This window comes from Ambystoma mexicanum, chromosome 11 (assembly GCF_040938575.1).
Source record: "Ambystoma mexicanum isolate Mex_15411 chromosome 11, UKY_AmexF1_1, whole genome shotgun sequence".
Classification (NCBI taxonomy): Eukaryota; Metazoa; Chordata; class Amphibia; order Caudata; family Ambystomatidae; genus Ambystoma; species Ambystoma mexicanum.
This window is the reverse complement of record NC_090934.1, coordinates 52,696,905-52,716,504: the sequence shown is the minus strand read 5'-3', so window position 1 is coordinate 52,716,504 and position 19,600 is coordinate 52,696,905. Positions and strand designations below refer to the sequence as shown.

The following is a 19,600-nucleotide window of genomic DNA, read 5'->3' as shown; positions in this document are numbered from 1 at the left end:
AGAAGTGACTGTAGGGTTGCAGATACAGACCCTTAAGCGCTGGCGAGCCCGGAGGCAGTGCCAGGGCAACTGAACATGCTGGAGCCTGGACCAGAGTTCAGAGTGTGACCAGGTGACCAGTGTGTGGAGCAGTCAGGTGCATCAGCAGAGGAGTGGACGAGAGAAAGCAGAAACAAAAAGCAAGGTCTTGAGTTGCTTCCGGAACCAGAAGTGGATCTGCTTAAGTTTGAGAGAAGCAATGGCCCACAGGCGAGGAGTTAATTGCCATCAGTACAGTATTGCCATTAGACTGGGGGAAAAAAAGTTCTATAAATGGCCGCCGTGGACAGGAAAACGTAGTCCATTTTCTCTTTCTGTGGCGGCAATAGTAAACAAAGAAACTGGCCTCCATGAAAGGGGAGAAGGGACTACAAGTAGCCCCTTTTCCCCTTGCGTGGTGGCCATTATACCAAAGGGAAATAAAAGGTAAGCAAAAAAATGATAGATGAAGATGGGGCACAACGTGACCAGGCTTGCCATAAGGTTAGGCTCAGAAAAGCACCAATCGTTGCTTAGATTGCAATGAAAGTTTGGTGCGCCGGGTACTAACTCAGCCTGTGATGCGAGAGAGCAAAGTCCTTCATTATATATTGAAGGAGAATAATCGTCAGTCTCCTTCACACCTAATGGCACCCTGCACTGCACTGGGCGCTCCACCTGGACAGGATCTACTTGCTAAATGCTCTGACTGGCTTTGAAAGGCAAATGAAGTTCATAGCCCTTTTCATCCAGCTGTTGGAATATTCACTCCAAAGTCAGAGCAACGCAGGATCAGGGAAAAACATTGGCAGAAACATTGACTGGTTGAGATGAAATTGTGACATCACCTCCAGGAAGCTGAAGTGCAGGGCCCAGGATGCAGGGAGTAGAAATGAAAATAGCTGCAGGGTCCGCATGTTAACTTTGCCCTCTTCTGAAAACTATATCAAGACTTTCAGACTCACTAAAGGCACTTGCTCCTTTTGCACAGAAGGGGTTTTTTGCGTCACTGTGCACCTTTTAGGAAGTGGAACTCACTACATGCCCCTTATACGTGCTTGCTAAACGTCTGAGCCTGGCATCTGGTCATCCACTATGGTCCAACTCAGACCTTTCCAAAGCTCCTTCCACCCACATTCATAACACAGTGGAAGCGTTGAACGGGCTAGGCAGGGGTTTGTGTTTAATGTCTGGTCCAAACAAGCTAAGTGTAGCTGAAAAAAAATCTGAAGCGGTGGGAGGGGTTGGGGGGTCACAGACTCAGACTGGGAAACAGGTCGACATATTCATTAATCACACTCAGGAAAGAAGAAACGATAGAGAAGAAGATAAAAGTAATGGAAAGGATGAGAAATAAAGAGCAATAAAGAGGAAAAAAAATGAAGATGGGAAGAAAATGAATGACAGGAGAGACAAAAGAGGAAGGAAAATAAAAAAAACAAGACAGAAACAAGGAACGATCAGGCCATTAAGCCCAGTTTGCACAGCACGAAAAGAATAAGCAATTTAAAGCGCTTGCTGCAAGCCATGCAGGAGGGGCGGGGGCCGCAAGCCATGCAGGAGGGGCAGGGGCAGCAAGCCATGCAGGAGGGGCAGGGGCCGCAAGCCATGCAGGAGGGGCAAGGGCCGCAAGCCATGCAGGAGGGGCGGGGGCCGCAAGCCATGCAGGAGGGGCAGGGGCCATAACATGCCAATGACATGGAGGTGCAAGGCCACCCCTGGGCATGAGACAGATGGGGCAAGAATCCAGAGCGTGTGTTATGAATCTTATAGCCAGCAGGACATTATGAAGCAGGTAATTGCTCTGCATGTCCTGCGCCAAGGCGGCAGAGCCACCTGGACTCCACAAGGCGACCTACATACACCCCATTCATTAAACAATCATCATTGCATGTAAGTGAGGTTTCCACATCACTTCAAATCTCTCTACGGACTCGCCCCTATCTATCTTGCATGTCTCCTCGCCTTCTATCCTCCCTCTCGTTCTCTTCGCTCTGTTGATCTTTTTCTGCTTACTGTCCTACGCACCCCTTGTGCTCAATCCCGTTTTCGATCCTTCCAACTTCTCCCTCTCTCTCTTCCTTCCAATACTTCCTATTCCTTATTCCGCTCTTCCTTAAAAACGCACCTACTTCAGTCATCTGTTTGATCGTTACTAGCTGATTTTAATCTTCCATTTAACACCGCCTATCTTATGTATTGCTAATTGTTCTCTGCAAATTCTTCTTTGGAAATTGTTCCCTGTTACTGGTTGACTCTGAACTTCAATTTCATTGCTTATTTTATGTATTGCAAATTGTTCTCTCTAAAACGCTTTGGTCAAAAGCGCTATATAAAATACAATAAAATACAAATGTCCACCAGGCTGCTTCTCAGGGGACGACTCTGGCCAGAGCCTGTAGGGCTTGGGGGGGAATGTTGGGTTCATTGCCACCATGGAGCAGGGCATTGGTTTGGGCCAGGGAATGCATTAGCAGGTTAGGATAGAGCCCAGGTGCTAGTACAGAAACCTCACCCAGCCATGCTGAAGGCGCCTGTCATTCCTGCAGGTAATTTGTACCGAATAAAATCGGGGTAAAGTGCAGAGAAAATGCCATCGACGTGGGCTTTCATTATATTCTGGTTATTAGCAATTTCAGCAGAGGAGACAGGACAAGAAGAAATTGAATTTCACGGCCAGAGGGAGAAAACAAGATTAGCGGAGAGAGAAGAAGAGGGGAGGGCCAAAGACAACAGGAGCAGGAAATGCAAGAGTTTAGAGAGAAGACTGGAGTAAAGCGATAAAAAGGCCATGCGAGGGGGTGGTGGCGAGCATGATTAATGGACTGTGCTTGGGAAAGAGGCCCAGGAGAGAGGGGAGCAGACAAAGCAGAGCCAGTCAATGGAGTGTGCGTCCCAGGAGCAGGGGACGCCAGGATGGGCCTAGCTAGGCAACAATAACCCATCTGCCGGCTTTTCTCCCGGGCTGGATTTGTGGTGTCTGCTTGGACTCGTCGCACACTCGATGAACAGGAACGAGGAAGGGAGACAGTCCCAGCGCCCACCGTGTTCAGAGACCTCCAGAAGCACAGGAGGGGCTGGAAATCAGATAGCCTTGAGGTGAAGGGCATATTTACCCCCTAGACAATGTCGCATTGAAGCCACCTGTTCTAAGCGCCTGTCAACCTTCGGGATGGTGTCAACATTGCCACTCATATTAAGTATCCCCCTTCGCTGTCTGAAACACAGATGAAATAGCCCGTCATTGACAGCAACATGGATAGTGCTGTCTGATCAGTGGAGCCTCTCAGCCGAGAGTTCCTTGTGGATTTTGTGAGAAACCTGACGGTATTCTCCCACCTACTCCCCGGGATGTTCCAATCAGGTGGCCAAGGAAGGGCGTTGCTTTTGGATCCCTACCCTGAGGGTGGACAAGCGAGGGAGGATCACCTGAGTGGAGGGTCACGGGGGTTGGGAGGAGAATACCCAAGGGCGAGACATAGTATTCCCCCATTCCCAACAATAGCCAAACCCACTTTCCCTCAGCCCTCATGGGGTATTTTCAATCACACCAATCTCCCCCTCCCCATTTCCAACAAACACTGAGACGAGGAAGATGCAACTAAGATCACTGAAGATTTACCATAGGAACAACATGGGGAGTGTAAGGGAAACTGGCTATAGAAAGAACTCAAACTGTCCTACTGGTGGAGTCAGGCAGAGTCAGGCATTCACTAATTATCATTCACACCTGACTATTTTCTCAACTATAAAAAGTATGGTCTTTTTCCAAAGACTGAGCGAGCTGGGGATATTGTCTAGACCAGAGAGGCCAAGGAGAGATCAGCAGGACCTGAGTCCTGGAGGATAACGGCGTGCCGAGACACTCGCCCAGTGTTTCTAAGGGGTTGCAGCGTGGCTAGGGTGCCGTGTCACCAAGGAGCCAGAGCATGGCACCCTGCATCCTGCTGTTGGCGGTTGGAAGAGTGCTCGTTCCCTGTCAGATTGATGCAGCTATGCAACTATGGAGACTCACGTTACCACTCACCCAGTGGAAGCTCTGAGGCTTTGCAGGGTCCTACCCCGCCTTGCTTTTCACCACGCTGTAGTCCTAAAATGTGGTGCATGTGGGGCCTCCCGAATCTGAGGCAGGAAGCAACTGACCAGTTGCCAAAAGGCAAAGCCACAGACTACCAGATTAAGCAAATCAAGGAGACAAGAAAGAAGTGTGTTGACCGTTTAAGAGCCAAGGACTGGGATTCATCCATTTGGATTTGGGTTTTTTGGCTGTGATCCTATTATTCACGCCACAATTGACTGTAGTCATTTTGACACAAATAAGTTTTTACCATAGCCAAACGAACCAAACCAATGTCCCAATTCACCTTTACATCCCCCTACTTACCACTGCCTCTCCTGCACTCGTGAAGCGTTAGGTCTGTCCCTCGAACGCAGGTCGGATCCAATGCCGCAGGGTCCCGGTTTATTTTTTTCTTTATTTTTTTCAGTCCTCGATACCAAAATTGAAGAAGGGGGGGGGCACACCCCAGCACCCTCAAAGCCTAAAAATACCAAACATGGGGCGTCGAGGAGACCCCCGCTCTTCTGTGGATGGGAATTCCTTCTCAGTATCTGGCCAATCCAGGAACAAGGGCCTCATCATGAGTTGGGCAGTATCCCGGTGGTATGTCCACTGGAATCCGAGGGCATTACCGGTCACTTGGTCCGAGGGCATTACCGCCGGATTTCAAGTGGGGATGTAACTCCTCATTTAAATGGAGTCCACTGGACTCAATGGGGCATTTCCGGCGCACTAACTGCAGCAGTAATTCTGTCGCAGTAACTGCACTCAAAATGGCTGAAAGCCCAGAGATTTACCTCCAGCTCAGAAGTGGAGGTGAATCTTTAGTTTTCTGCCCAACTCATAATTGGGCAGTGTGGTAATGCGGCGGTTAACGCTATTTATATATTTATATATGCCGGTAAGATAGCTCAGCGGGTTGCGCGCTCGCTGCTGCGATCTGAGCGTGATCTGTAGGTCACAGGTTCGATTCCTGGCAAGGCCAACTCAGCCTTTCATCCTTCCATTGTCAATAAATGAGTACCAATTTCGGTTGGGTGATATTGTATGTAAATATGTGCTCTGTAAAGAGCTTTGAATTAAGGCGCTATATAAATAACACATCATTAACATAATTATTACGCCACATTTTTAGCACACCGCTCAACACGTGATGAGGCCCAAAGTCAATGTGTTGAGACAGGACATCAAATAGGCGGGAGACTGGGGACTGAACAGTGCACATGTAAGAATGGGAAATCTAAAACGTCTGACTGGGCCTTCAGATCACCTGCAAATTCCATCATGGGACAGTGGTAAAAACAAGGCATTATTGGAATGGTGTGATAGACTCCAAGCCCTAACCAATCAGAAACTGGGCAAAAAGCAGACAGTGTCCTTACCAATCAGGCCCAAGAGGGATGTGAGAGAGGAAAGCTGATGGCAGGCAGTCACACTCTTGAGGTGAAGGAAGGAGGATTACTGAACTTGAAGAAGCTGCTGGCAGTTCAGACAAGGCATGAGAAGTCACTGTCATTACAGATAAGCTTCTCATGATCCAGGCAATTTGGGGAATCCTGAATGGGAGACAGAATCTGTACCTACTCACCACTGAATCCTGAATGTTGGAATGAACCTGCACTTATTTGCCATTGAATCCTGAAAGGGAAACTGAACATCTGAACCTGTAATCACTGTTGAATCCTGAAAGGGAGAACAAACCTCTACTTAGTCACCATTGAATCCAGAAAGAGAGAGTGAACCTGAAGTCAACATTGAATCCTGAAAAGGAGAATGAACCTGTACTTAGTCACCATTGAATCCTGAATGGGAGAATCTATCTGTAGTCGCCATGAATCCTGAACGAGAGAATGAACCTGTAGCCACCATTGAATCTTGAACAGGAGAATGAACCTGTAGTCACCACTGAATCCTGAATGGGAGACTAAACCTGTAGTCGCTATTGAATCCTGAATGGGAGACTGAACCTGCAGTTGCCATTGAATCCTGAATGGAAGAATGAACCTGTACCTAATCGCCATTAAATCCAGAATGCAAGACTGAACCTGTAGTCACCAGTGAATCCTGAATGGGAGAATCTATCTGTAGTCGCCAAGAATCCTGAACGGGAGAATGAACCTGTAGCCACCATTGAATCTTGAACAGGAGAATGAACCTGTAGTCACCACTGAATCCTGAATGGGAGACTAAACCTGTAGTCGCTATCGAATCCTGAATAGGAGACTGAACCTGTAGTTGCCATTGAATTCTAAATGGAGAGTGCACCTGTAGTCGCTATTGAATCCTGAATGGGAGAATGAACCTGTATGTAATCGCCATTAAATCCAGAATGCAAGACTGAACCTGTAGTCACCAGTGAATCCTGAATGGGAGAATTAACCTGTAGTCCCCACTGAACCTGCAGTCGCCATTGAATCCTGAATGGGAGAATGAACCTGCAGTTGCCATTTAATTCTAAATGGGAGAGTGCACCTGTAGTCGCTATTGAATCCTGAATGGGAGAATGAACCTGTACTTTGTCACTAGTGATCCTGAATGGGAAACTGAACCTGTAGTCGCCATTGAATCCTGAACGGGAGAATTAACCTGTAGTCACCACTGAATCCAGAATGGGAGAGTGAACCTGCAGTCACCATTGAATTCTGAATGGGAGAATGAACCTGCAGTCGCTATTGAATCCTGAATGGGAGACTGAACATGTTGTCACCATTGAATCCTGAATGGGAGAATCAATCTGTAGTCGCCATTGAATCCTGAAAGGGAGAATGAACCTGTAGTTGCCACTGAATCCTGAATGTGAGACTGAACCTGCAGTCGCCATTAAATCCTGAATGGGAGACTGAACCTATACTTAGTCACCATGAAATCCAGAATGGGAGAATGAACCTGTGGTCGCCATTGAATCCTGAATCGGAGACTGAACCTGTAGTGGCCATTGAATCCTGAATCGGAGACTGAACCTGCAGTCACCATTGAATACTGAACGGGAGAATGAACCTGCAGTTGCCATTGAATTCTGAATGGGAGACTGAACCTGCAGTCGCCATTGAATCCTGACTGGGAGACTGAACCTGTAGTTGCCATTGAATCCTGACTGGGAGACTGAACCTGCAGTCGCCATTGAATCCTGACTGGGAGACTGAACCTGTAGTTGCCATTGAATCCTGACTGGGAGACTGAACCTGTAGTTGCCATTGAATCCTGAATGGGAGGCTGAACCTCTAGTCGCCATTGAATCCTGAATGGCAGACTGAACCTGTAGTGGCCATTGAATCCTGAATGGGATACTGAACCTGTAGTGACCATTGAATCCCAAATGGGAGACAACCTGCAGTCATCATTGAATCCTGAATGGGTGATTAAACCTGTAATAGCCATTGAATCCTGAATGGGAGACTGAACCTGAAGTCACCATTGAATCCTGAATGGGAGAATCAATCTGTAGTCACCATTGAATCCTATATGGGAGACTGAACCTGTAGTCGCTACTGAATCCTGAATGGGAGACAGAACCTGCTGCCTCCATTGAAACTTGAATGGGATAATGAACCTGTAGTAGCCCTTGAATCCAAAATGGCAGACTGAACCTGTAGTGGCCATTGAATCCTGAATGGGATACTGAACCTGTAGCCACCATTGGATCCTGAATGGGAGACTGAACCTGTAGTTGCCATTGAATCCTGAATGGAAGAATCAATCTGCAGTCGCTATTGAAACTTGAATGGGAGACTGAACCGGCAGTCGCCATTGAATCCCGAATAGGAGACTAAACCTGTAGTCGCCACTGAATCCTGAATGGGAGACTGAACCTGCAGTCACCATTGAAACTTGAATGGGAGAATGAACCTGTAGTTGCCAATGAATCCTGAATGGAAGACTGAACCTGCAGCCGCCATTGAATCATGAATGTGAGAATCAATCTGTAGTCGCCATTGAATCCTGAATGGGAGACTGAACCTGGTGCCTCTATTGAATCCTGAATGGGAGACTGAACCTGTAGTCGCTATTGAATCCTGAATGGGAGACCGAACCTGTAGTCGCCATTGAATCCTGAATGGAGAATCAATCTGCAGTCGCCATTGAAACCTGAATGGGAGACTGAACCTGTAGTCGCCACTGAATCCTGAATTGGAGACTGAACCTAGAGTCACCATTGAAATTTGAATGAGAGAATGAACCTGTAGTGGCCATTGAATCCTGAATGGAAGACGGAACCTGCAGTGGCCATTTAATCCTGAATGGGAGACTGAACCTGTAGTGGCCATTGAATCCTGAAGGGGAGACTGAACCTGCAGTGGCCATTGAATCCTGAACGGGAGAATTAACCTGTAGTCGCCACTGAATCCAGAATGGGAGAGTGAACCTGCAGTCTCCACTGAATCCTGAATGGGAGACTGAATCTGTAGTCGCCATTGAATCCTGAAAGGGAGAATGAACCTGTAGTTGCCACTGAATCCTGAATGGGAGACTGAACCTATACTTAGTCACCATGAAATCCAGAATGGGAGAATGAACCTGTGGTCGCCATTGAATCCTGAATCGGAGACTGAACCTGTAGTGGCCATTGAATCCTGAATGGGAGACTGAACCTGCAGTCTCCACCGAATCCTGAATGGGAGACTGAACCTGTAGTGGCCATTGAATCCTGAATGGGATACTGAACCTGTAGTGACCATTGAATCCCAAATGGGAGACAACCTGCAGTCATCATTGAATCCTGAATGGGTGATTAAACCTGTAATAGCCATTGAATCCTGAATGGGAGACTAAACCTGAAGTCACCATTGAATCCTGAATGGGAGAATCAATCTGTAGTCACCATTGAATCCTATATGGGAGACTGAACCTGTAGTCGCTACTGAATCCTGAATGGGAGACTGAACCTGCTGTCTCAATTGAAACTTGAATGGGAGAATGAACCTGTAGTAGCCATTGAATCCAAAATGGCAGACTGAACCTGTAGTGGCCATTGAATCCTGAATGGGATACTGAACCTGTAGCCACCATTGGATCCTGAATGGGAGACTGAACCTGTAGTTGCCATTGAATCCTGAATGGAAGAATCAATCTGCAGTCGCTATTGAAACCTGAATGGGAGACTGAACCGGCAGTCGCCATTGAATCCCGAATAGGAGACTAAACCTGTAGTCGCCACTGAATCCTGAATGGGAGACTGAACCTGCAGTCACCATTGAAACTTGAATGGGAGAATGAACCTGTAGTTGCCAATGAATCCTGAATGGAAGACTGAACCTGCAGCCGCCATTGAATCATGAATTTGAGAATCAATCTGTAGTCGCCATTGAATCCTGAATGGGAGACTGAACCTGGTGCCTCTATTGAATCCTGAATGGGAGACTGAACCTGTAGTCGCTATTGAATCCTGAATGGGAGACCGAACCTGTAGTCGCCATTGAATCCTGAATGGAGAATCAATCTGCAGTCGCCATTGAAACCTGAATGGGAGACTGAACCTGTAGTCGCCACTGAATCCTGAATTGGAGACTGAACCTAGAGTCACCATTGAAATTTGAATGAGAGAATGAACCTGTAGTGGCCATTGAATCCTGAATGGAAGACGTAACCTGCAGTGGCCATTTAATCCTGAATGGGAGACTGAACCTGTAGTGGCCATTGAATCCTGAAGGGGAGACTGAACCTGCAGTGGCCATTGAATCCTGAATGGGAGGCTGAACCTCTAGTCGCCATTGAATCCTGAACGGGAGAATTAACCTGTAGTCGCCACTGAATCCAGAATGGGAGAGTGAACCTGCAGTCTCCACTGAATCCTGAATGGGAGACGGAATCTGTAGTCGCCATTGAATCCTGAAAGGGAGAATGAACCTGTAGTTGCCACTGAATCCTGAATGTGAGACTGAACCTGCAGTCGCCATTAAATCCTGAATGGGAGACTGAACCTATACTTAGTCACCATGAAATCCAGAATGGGAGAATGAACCTGTGGTCGCCATTGAATCCTGAATCGGAGACTGAACCTGTAGTGGCCATTGAATCCTGAATGGGAGACTGAACCTGCAGTCTCCACCGAATCCTGAATGGGAGACTGAATCTGTAGTGGCCATTGAATCCTGAATGGGAGGCTGAACCTCTAGTCGCCATTGAATCCTGAATGGCAGACTGAACCTGTAGTGGCCATTGAATCCTGAATGGGATACTGAACCTGTAGTGACCATTGAATCCCAAATGGGAGACAACCTGCAGTCATCATTGAATCCTGAATGGGTGATTAAACCTGTAATAGCCATTGACTCCTGAATGGGAGACTGAACCTGAAGTCACCATTGAATCCTGAATGGGAGAATCAATCTGTAGTCACCATTGAATCCTATATGGGAGACTGAACCTGTAGTCGCTACTGAATCCTGAATGGGAGACTGAACCTGCTGTCTCCATTGAAACTTGAATGGGAGAATGAACCTGTAGTAGCCATTGAATCCAAAATGGCAGACTGAACCTGTAGTGGCCATTGAATCCTGAATGGGATACTGAACCTGTAGCCACCATTGGATCCTGAATGGGAGATTCAAACTGTAGTCGCCATTGAATCCTGAATGGGAGAATAAATCTGTAGTCGTCATTGAAACCTGAATGGGAGAATGAACCTCTACTTAGTCACCATTGAATCCTGAATGGGAGACTGAACCTTTTAGTCGCCACTGAACCTTGAATGGGAGACTGAACCTGCAGTCACCATTGAATCCTGAATGGGAGACTGAACCTGTAGTCGCTATTGAATCCTGAATGGGAGACTGAATCTGTAGTCGCTATTGAATCCTGAATGGGAGACTGAACCTGTGGTTGCCATTGAATCCTGAATGGAAGAATCAATCTGCAGTCGCCATTGAAACCTGAATGGGAGACTGAACCTGTAGTCGCCACTGAATCCTGAATAGGAGACTGAACCTGGAGTCACCATTGAAATTTGAATGGGAGAATGAACCTGTAGTTGCCATTGAATCTTGAATGGAAGACTGAACCTGCAGTGGCCATTGAAGCCTAAATGGGAGACAGAACCTGTAGTCGCCATTGAATACTGAATGGAGAATCAACCTGCAGTCGCCATTGAAACCTGGATGGGAGACTGAACCTGTAGTCGCCACTGAATCCTGAATTGGAGACTGAACCTGCAGTCACCATTGACAGGAGAATGAACCTGTAGTTGCCATTGAATCCTGAATGGAAGACTGAACCTGCAGTGGCCATTTAATCCTGAATGGCAGACTGAACCTGTAGTGGCAGTTGAATCCTGAAGGGGAAACTGAACCTGCAGTCGCCATTGATTCCTGAATGAGAGGCTGAGCCTCTAGTCGCCATTGAATCCTGAATGGCAGACTGAACCTGTAGTGGCCATTGAATCCTGAATAGGATACTGAACTGTGGAAACATAAAAATTAACATGAGGCCAGGAAGCCCAAATGGAAAACACACCAACACAGGTTGCAAAGGATCATATAAAACGTTTTATTTCAAAGTTCAAAGTTTACCAAAGTATCAAAGTCAATCGACATGCGAATAGCTATTCGGCTCTCTGACTCACATACGAACCTTCAACGATAAGGTTCGTACCGCAAGTGGGAGAGACCGAATATCTGGATGCTCTGTCTTTTATACGTTTTGTACTGCATTGGCCAGCCCTCTTGCAGATTAATCATTCCTGGAACTGTGGCTAGGGTTCGTAGCCAGGTCGAACATACGTTTTAGATCAGTTCCGCTGATACAGTTACAGATTTACAAGAGGTTGAACAGGGGACAGGGTCTTAGTTCATGACCCTAATAAATAGCTTGCGGACATATTGTTTATTCACGTGTGCGGAGGTCACCATGGCCGAAGTCTTTACTTGCAATGTCATTCGGCCTCCATTTTGTGGTTCGGGGTGACTTCCACACTGCAAGAATACCTAAAATGGCGGCTAAATCCAAGATGGCGGTTTACACAATACATTGAGGTCAAGACCTTGCCGCGGAACCTATGTTCGCAGTGTACTTTTAGACAGCTTGGCGTAGGCCAACATACATTTAAACAATGCGATTGGGGTCACAATATTATACCGATTTCCACAGACCCTCCTTTTGGCCTATGCCAAGTGCTAAAACACAATTTCTCTAGTACTTTTGAAAATACTTAAAGGCATTATCTTTTATAGGTTCCGCATCATTGTCCGAAACATCAATAGCCATAAGGTCGTTCACAAGAACTTCTTGCAACATGAACTCTTTAGATGCTGTCTTCGGGGTGTATGTTTTGCGCCCTATTGCACTCATTGCCTGAGCACAACATCCTCCCATCATTCCGCATATACTTGGGAGGCATTGAAAACAACAACAAAGGAATAACAGAGTCCCTAAAATACCTAAAATAACGGAAAGCACCTTCCACCCCCAAGATCGCAGAGAATCCCAAAACCAAGTACTGAGGCTCCAGTCTCCTACAGGGATATGGACTTCAGAACTGAGAGTGTGTAAATTCTGAATTGCTTTGAATATAGTTGGTGAAGAATCTGGTACGAAAACACAGCAAGCGGACCCCACTAATTTGCATACTCCACCTCGTTCAGCTAAAATGACATCTAATGCCATTCGATTTTGTAACGCTACCAATCTTATCGCCTTTTGCTCTAAGGTCATATTGTAGAGTATGTCTGTGGTCCGGTTGATCGTTTTCTCCAATACCCTCGCTAATCCCCTAATGTTTTCCGAATTTGCTATTTGTCCCCAGAAAGGGACCACTGATTTGGCTATATCCCCGAACACTTGTCCGGGGGTATCTCCATCGCTATCTCGCCGTGGGCGAGCCTTAGATACCTCTAAGGTACTAGCTATAAACACACCTGGTAATAATATCCCTAAGTAACAAGTTCCCTGCCAATCTTTAGGCAACCAGGGAAAAGCTAAACTACCACAAACAAAATAAACGGGTCCCCCTACATACAAAGGCCTATTTTCCCCAGTCAAGTTTACAATATTTACACAAAGCTCAAAATCTCCCATTGGCCTAGTGCCATTTCGCTGTACACAGAAAGGGACAGAATCAGGATTGTGATTTATAGAATAAGAAGGAGGCATGGCATCCTTATTGCCTATCGGAGCCATCTTGAAAGATATTAGATTTTGAAAAGGAGAAGAAAGTTTATCAGACGGCCTAATAGAAGCGATGTTAGGTCTACTCCTATTTGCGAAGAGCGAGCATCCCAGGGGAGTCAATTCACGTCTCTCAAATTCGTTCAAATTAGTGCCATCGAAGTTCCCTGAGATGCTATCATTCCATCGGCCAAAGAAAAGTGCTCTAAGAGAAGCATAGCAGGAGGTTGTCAGAGGTAAGGGATGTATATACCATCCCAGTCCCTTGTTCCCATGTTGTGGCAAGTGCGTGCAAACCCAACAATTGCTCTTATTAAATATTGCATGCGTAGCATTCATCACTATCATCAAGGTGTTATTATGATATTTCTGTCTATGCCGAGAGTCCCTAGGGGACAGAGTATGAAGGTGTACAGAGGGAGTCAAAACAGTTGGTACAATTTCGGTCGGTAACAAAGGCTTCAAAGGATAAATGTCTTCAAAGTACCATAGTCCCACGGCAGCAGTTGCAAAACTAACAATTATAAAAACAAAGACACAACAGTACGTTTTCAGGGCCCAGGAGCATTGTCCATTGTTCGAATTGGTCACCTCTTTGTTAGAAAGTTCGATACGAGGAGCAGTGGCGAAAGCGGCAGGCATCGTGCTTGTCCCGATTGTCGGCCCCAAATGTTCGTTTGCTGGCGGCACTTCGGCCGAGCGACTTCTTAGTCCTTCCCAACCCTAGCCAACAGAACCCTCCTTTTCTCCTTTGTTCACAAAAGGAAAAAGATATCAGTATTTCAATCACTTCTTCCCTTCCGGTGCACGACGGTCGTGCAACAACTTCTCCCGTGATCGGAGATTGTACCTGATGGTACCCAAGTTTGCTGAATCCAAAAGCAGAGTATCGTCGCTCCCTGAGGGGAGCGTCGCGTCAGTGGCGACGGAAGTCGCGGAACTCAAAACAGGATTTTCCGGAAGTGATTGATCAAAAGAGTGTGGAGACAAGATGGACGATTCCCCGAGCTCCTCGGGCTCAGAGGACTTCTCCGATGCACTCACAGCGCTGACTGCTACTCCGAGATCAGAGATCGTAGCATCAGCGAGGGGTTCTGTTTCTTCTGTAGCGTGTGGCGTCGGGTGAGGAATCTTCTTCAGATGCGTTGCATGTATCCAATGTTTCTTGCCCGCCACTCGGACTGCCGTTCGGGTGACCAATAGGACCTGGTAGGGTCCACGCCAGCGAGGCGCGAGACAGGAAGACCTTTCGTAGGCCTTGACCAAGACCCAGCTGCCCGGCAATATATCGTGTCCTGGGCCCGTAAACCGTACAGGTAAGGCAGCATTCACCTGGTGGTAAATGAAATACAGATTTTTAGTCAATTGGTTACAGTAGTCTACGAATAATACATTTTCCACATCCCTCAGGGCTTTAGGTTTAGGGAGACCCCAAATATTGGCGGGTCTTCCCATCACTATTTCAAATGGAGAGAGCCCAGTTCTAGTCTGGGGTGTGGTGCGCATTGCTAACAAAACAATAGGTAAGGCATCTGGCCATTTCAATTTAGTATCAGCACATGTTTTTGCAAGTTTATTTTTTAGAATACCATTGTGTCTTTCTACCAACCCCGCACTTTGAGGGTGCCTAGCTGAATGAAAACGTTTCTCTATTCCCAAGGCAACACATATTTGCAACATTACGGCTGCGATGAAGTGGGGCCCATTGTCCGACCAGATTATCCTCGGGAGCCCAAAACGAGGAAAATATTCTTTGACCAAGATCTTTGCGGTCGTCATGGCGGTGGCATCTTTGACGGGGAAAGCTTCGACCCATTTGCTAAAAGCACAAATAATAATGAGAACATATTTCAAGTTGTTACAGCGCTCCATTTCAATAAAATCAAGGTGAATGGTTTCGAAGGGAACAGAGGGAGGTCCGAAACTTCCCCTTGGAGCCACTGTCCCTTTACCCACATTATGCTGCAAGCAGATTATACAATTCTGGACATATCTTTTTGCTATTTCCAAAATCTTATCATTCACCCAAACCTGCTGCAGTATTTTCACAATCTGTTGAGCACACACATGTGTTGGGCCGTGTGCCATCGTAACCATTGCGATCACATAGGAATCTGGAAGCAACCATTTCCCGTTAGATGCGTCCACCCAACACCCTTCGTCATCCAATTTCCCCATGCCTTCAGCCCACTTCCTAGATTCATCAACAGTGGCATCAGTCTGAATATCCCGTACAGACCCAATACCTTCATCTATTATACAACCATCTCTCACTTCCCTCGTGATATACATGTCTGTGCTAAGGTCTGTGGCTGTTTGTCTAGCTATTGAATCTGCAAAAGCATTTCCTTTGCCCACATCGTCTATGACCTTTCGATGAGCTGCACATTTCATAATCGCTAGCTGTTTAGGGAGTGAGAGTGCCGAGAGTAACTGTACTATTAGGGGACCATGCTGAATCTTGGTCCCATGTGAGGTTAAAAACCCTCTTTCCGACCACAATTTTCCGAAGTTGTGAGCCACCCCAAAGGCGTACTGACTATCCGTATAAATATTAACTCTAAGCCCTTGGGAGAGTTCACAAGCACGGGTCAATGCTATAATCTCTGCGGCCTGCGCAGAGTTATGCGGAATCCTTTTAGTCTCTATGACCTTATTCAAGGTCGTAACCGCATAAGCAGCTGTGGATGTGCCATTCGGAAGTTTAAAGCAGGAGCCATCACAAAACAGCTCCCCTTCCGCATTTTCCAAAGAAATATCTGAGAGATCTATTCTGCCCTTCGTTTCTTGTTCGGTAGCATATAGGCAGTCATGTGATCCATCATCACCGCAAGCAATAGTTTGCGGGAGAGGCAAAAGTTCAGCCGGATTAAGAACACAACACCTTTTAATTTGGATATGAGGAGCAAATAGAACTAATTCATACCTGGTCAACCGGGCAGAAGTAAGGTGTTGCGTTTGAGTTTTGTTCAGTAGAATATCGACAGAGTGAGGTACCATCAAAACCAAATCGTGGCCTAGAACCATCCCCTCACTCTGTTTTACAGACGCAGCAGCAGCAGCAACAGCGCGCAGACATCGCGGCAAAGCGCATGCAACAAGATCGAGGGCGGAGGAATAATAGCCGCACGGCCTATTCTTCCCTCCATGTTCCTGTGTTAACACAGACAAAGCACATCCATTACACTCATGCACAAACAAAACAAAGGCCTTATCGTAATTTGGTGTACCCAGAACCGGTGCTGAACACAGCGCGGCTTTGAGAAGCTCAAATGATCGTTGTTGTTCCGATTCCCATGGCAGTGGCAGAGAAATGCCCTTCTTCGTCAAAGCCAACATCGGTTTTACCACTAGGGCAAAGTTAGGGATCCACATTCTACAGTAGGACGCCATCCCTATCAGGGCTCTGACTTCCTTCTGCGTTTTTGGGACAGACATGCCAGAAATGTGTTTGATTCGTTCAGGTGTCAATCTTCTCCCCTCCTTTGACAGGAGGTAGCCTAAATAGGCAACCTCCTGGCAACAATATTGAAATTTTTTAAGAGAAGCTTTGTGACCATTTTCAGCTAAATGAACAAGCAACAATATAGTGCCTTCTTTACAAGTTTCCTCAGAGTCTGCGGCCAGGAGCAAATCATCTACATATTGAAGCAGCGTACAAGTAGGTGGCAATTCAAGGGTGTCGAGCTGCTCTTTTAAAGCCCTACTATAGATACTAGGGCTTTCAGTATACCCTTGAGGCGCCCTTGTGAATGTAAACGAGCGTCCCCCCAAGGTGAACGCGAACAAATACCTGCTCTCTTCATGTATCGGGATACTAAAGAAGGCGTTTTTTAGATCTACGACACTAAAGTGCGTAGCCGTAGCAGGGATCATTGTTAAAATCGTCGTTACATCAGGCACGATTGGAAATTGTGGAGCCACTACCCGGTTAATAGCACGAAGATCTATTATAAACCGGTACGGAATTGCATTGTCGCCTTTCTTATATACCGATAAGATCGGGCTGTTACATAAACTACCTGTAATCTCTTCGATCACTCCACGATGCACAAAATCGGAGACAATGCATTTCAAAGCGCGCTCGCCTTCGATCGAAATTTTATATTGCGGGATGCGCGGTAGCTTGACCCCATGTTTTAATACTATTCTTACAGGGTCAATGTGTAAAATCCCGACATCATTGTCGTCTATTGCCCACAAGCATTCTGGGACAATATCAAATTCAGGAGGTAGAGGTCGGGTCAAATATTGGGAGTTAAAGGGTTGCTGGGGTGAAACTGTCAATCTTATTCCATCAGGGGAACAATGAATCACTGCATTCAGTTTCTTCAACAAATTCAACCCCAGCAAATTTTCTCCACAGTTTGAAGTAAGAAGAAAAGGGCACTGGTCAGTAAAAGGACCCAAAGAGACAGACACCGGCACAGAAACCGGACAAACAGTTGGTATGCCAGAAAACCCTATAGAAACATTTGATTGCCCTGACAGGGGAATGTTTGGAACCCGAGAATGGTCAATGGAGCACTTCTGTGCTCCAGTATCGATCAAGAATTGGTGTTTCCTATTCCCTACCAACAGTTCAACATAGGGGCCCTTCTGAATAACAGGAATAGGTCGTGGTTCCAAACGCTGCTTCGGGCAATCCTAGTAAGGCAGAACTTCATCAAAGGGAAGTTCCTCAGAAAGATAGACGGCAGAAGGGTGATCAAATATATTTCTCGAGTCCATACTCGGAGTCTGATTTTCCTGTGAAAAAGGTTGCTGGGGATTTCGTAGAAGCTGACCCCTATCAGGGCCCCCTGCTCCAGGGCGGCCCCGTGGTCGCCTACCCATACCTCCAAATGTGCCTCCTGACCTCTGACTGAGGGCAGGGCATTGTGCTCGCCAGTGACCTTCCTGGCGGCAATAAGCACACTGATTAATGTTTGGAGGAGTATTTCCTCTCGGAATGTACTGACCTCTAGTTTGCGTCGTACCTCCTCTAGGGTTTCTAACTATTTGTTGCAATAATACCTTAGTTTTCAGGTCACCCCTTCTTTTTTCGATTTTCTCTTTTTCGTTATTAACCCGATTCTCATAATACTGAGCCATGTGCAAAACCTCTGACTGAGATTTTGCCTGCCAAGCGCTCTCCGAGGACATAATCTGTGACTGGATGTCAGGCAACAATCCACGCACGAATTTGTCCACAAACAACCTCTTCCCCGACTCGGTACCCAAATCCTGTCCACTAAAGTCGGAGAATACTTGTTCAAACCTATTAAAGAACTCGGTGGTACCTTCGGTTTTCCCTTGGACACAGGCAGTAAGCTTGTCCCAAATAATCCTTTTTTCTGGAATTATAGTTTTTAATTTGGCAACTATTCTATCGGGTAAAGTGAGTATTACCTGGGGTGGTTTCTCACCAGCTGGTCGTTCCCCATCTAGTCTAGTTAGATTTACCCATGTATCCCCTAACCCCGGCACATCATCTACTGTCCGTATCTGTTTCCATATATCGACGGGCAAAAGTACTGGAAACAATAAATCCATGTCACTTAAGGTGAACACAGAAGACTGCAAAACGGATTCGATTTCCTTATAAAACCCTGTCGGGTTCTTCCTAATATCTGGTACCGATTGTCTGATCGTGTTCACTTCCTGTCGAGAGAACGGGACGTGAACAAACTGTGATACATAGTGTGCTGGGATATCCACCGCGGGAGTACCAGCCGCCGCGTTGGCGGGGATTTCTACTTTTGGGACAAAGGTCGGAGGGACCTCTCTCATAGGCAACTGAGATACCGGGACCTCCGACCGCTTACTGAGTAATAAGGCCAAATCGAGCGCTAAGGCAGCTGTAGAGGTGTCGGGCGAAAAAGCTCTTTTACAAATACCAATTAATTCTATGGGGCAACCAACCTTCTTTCTTATACATTCTTCCTGCAAGTGCTGTACCATCACTTGAATTACTTTCCTTTGCATTTCTACCGTATATTGACTGTAGGTATCGTATACCTCATCCGGCGGTATCGATGAATCCGAGATCCATCTGACCGCATCTCTAGTGCAAATTCGTACTTCCTCGGGTGCTGATCTTCGGCACGAAAGGAACCGTTTCTGCATATATATTCTATCGTTTTCATCATCCTCATTTCGCAATCTTTCAAAATCCTGTCTAAATTTGAATAGTCTATCGACATGCCCATGTACCTTCTGTTCGGTATCCCTCGAGAGTGCTAGATCGTTCAGATCTCTCACTCCTTGTGGGAGATCCGAAGTCTGCAATCTACCCCACATTACACCTAAGTGAATCCCCAGCCCTTCAATAAAAACGTTTTTCTCGGGAAAATCGTGCAAATTAGACAATGTTAAAAATGCATCGTTTTGATCACCCTTTTCCATGCAATGTTTAGCCCAAGCAAATAGTTCCTGTTTCCT

At 46.5% G+C, this 19,600-nt stretch overlaps 1 protein-coding gene across 12 annotated transcripts in view; it reads right to left on the bottom strand.

Moving 5' to 3' along the window:
• The window catches only part of ADGRB2 (adhesion G protein-coupled receptor B2), a 1,170,899-nt gene that overhangs the window by 175,390 nt on the left and 975,909 nt on the right, over positions 1-19,600 (bottom strand). The gene's annotated exons all lie outside the window — the stretch shown is intronic.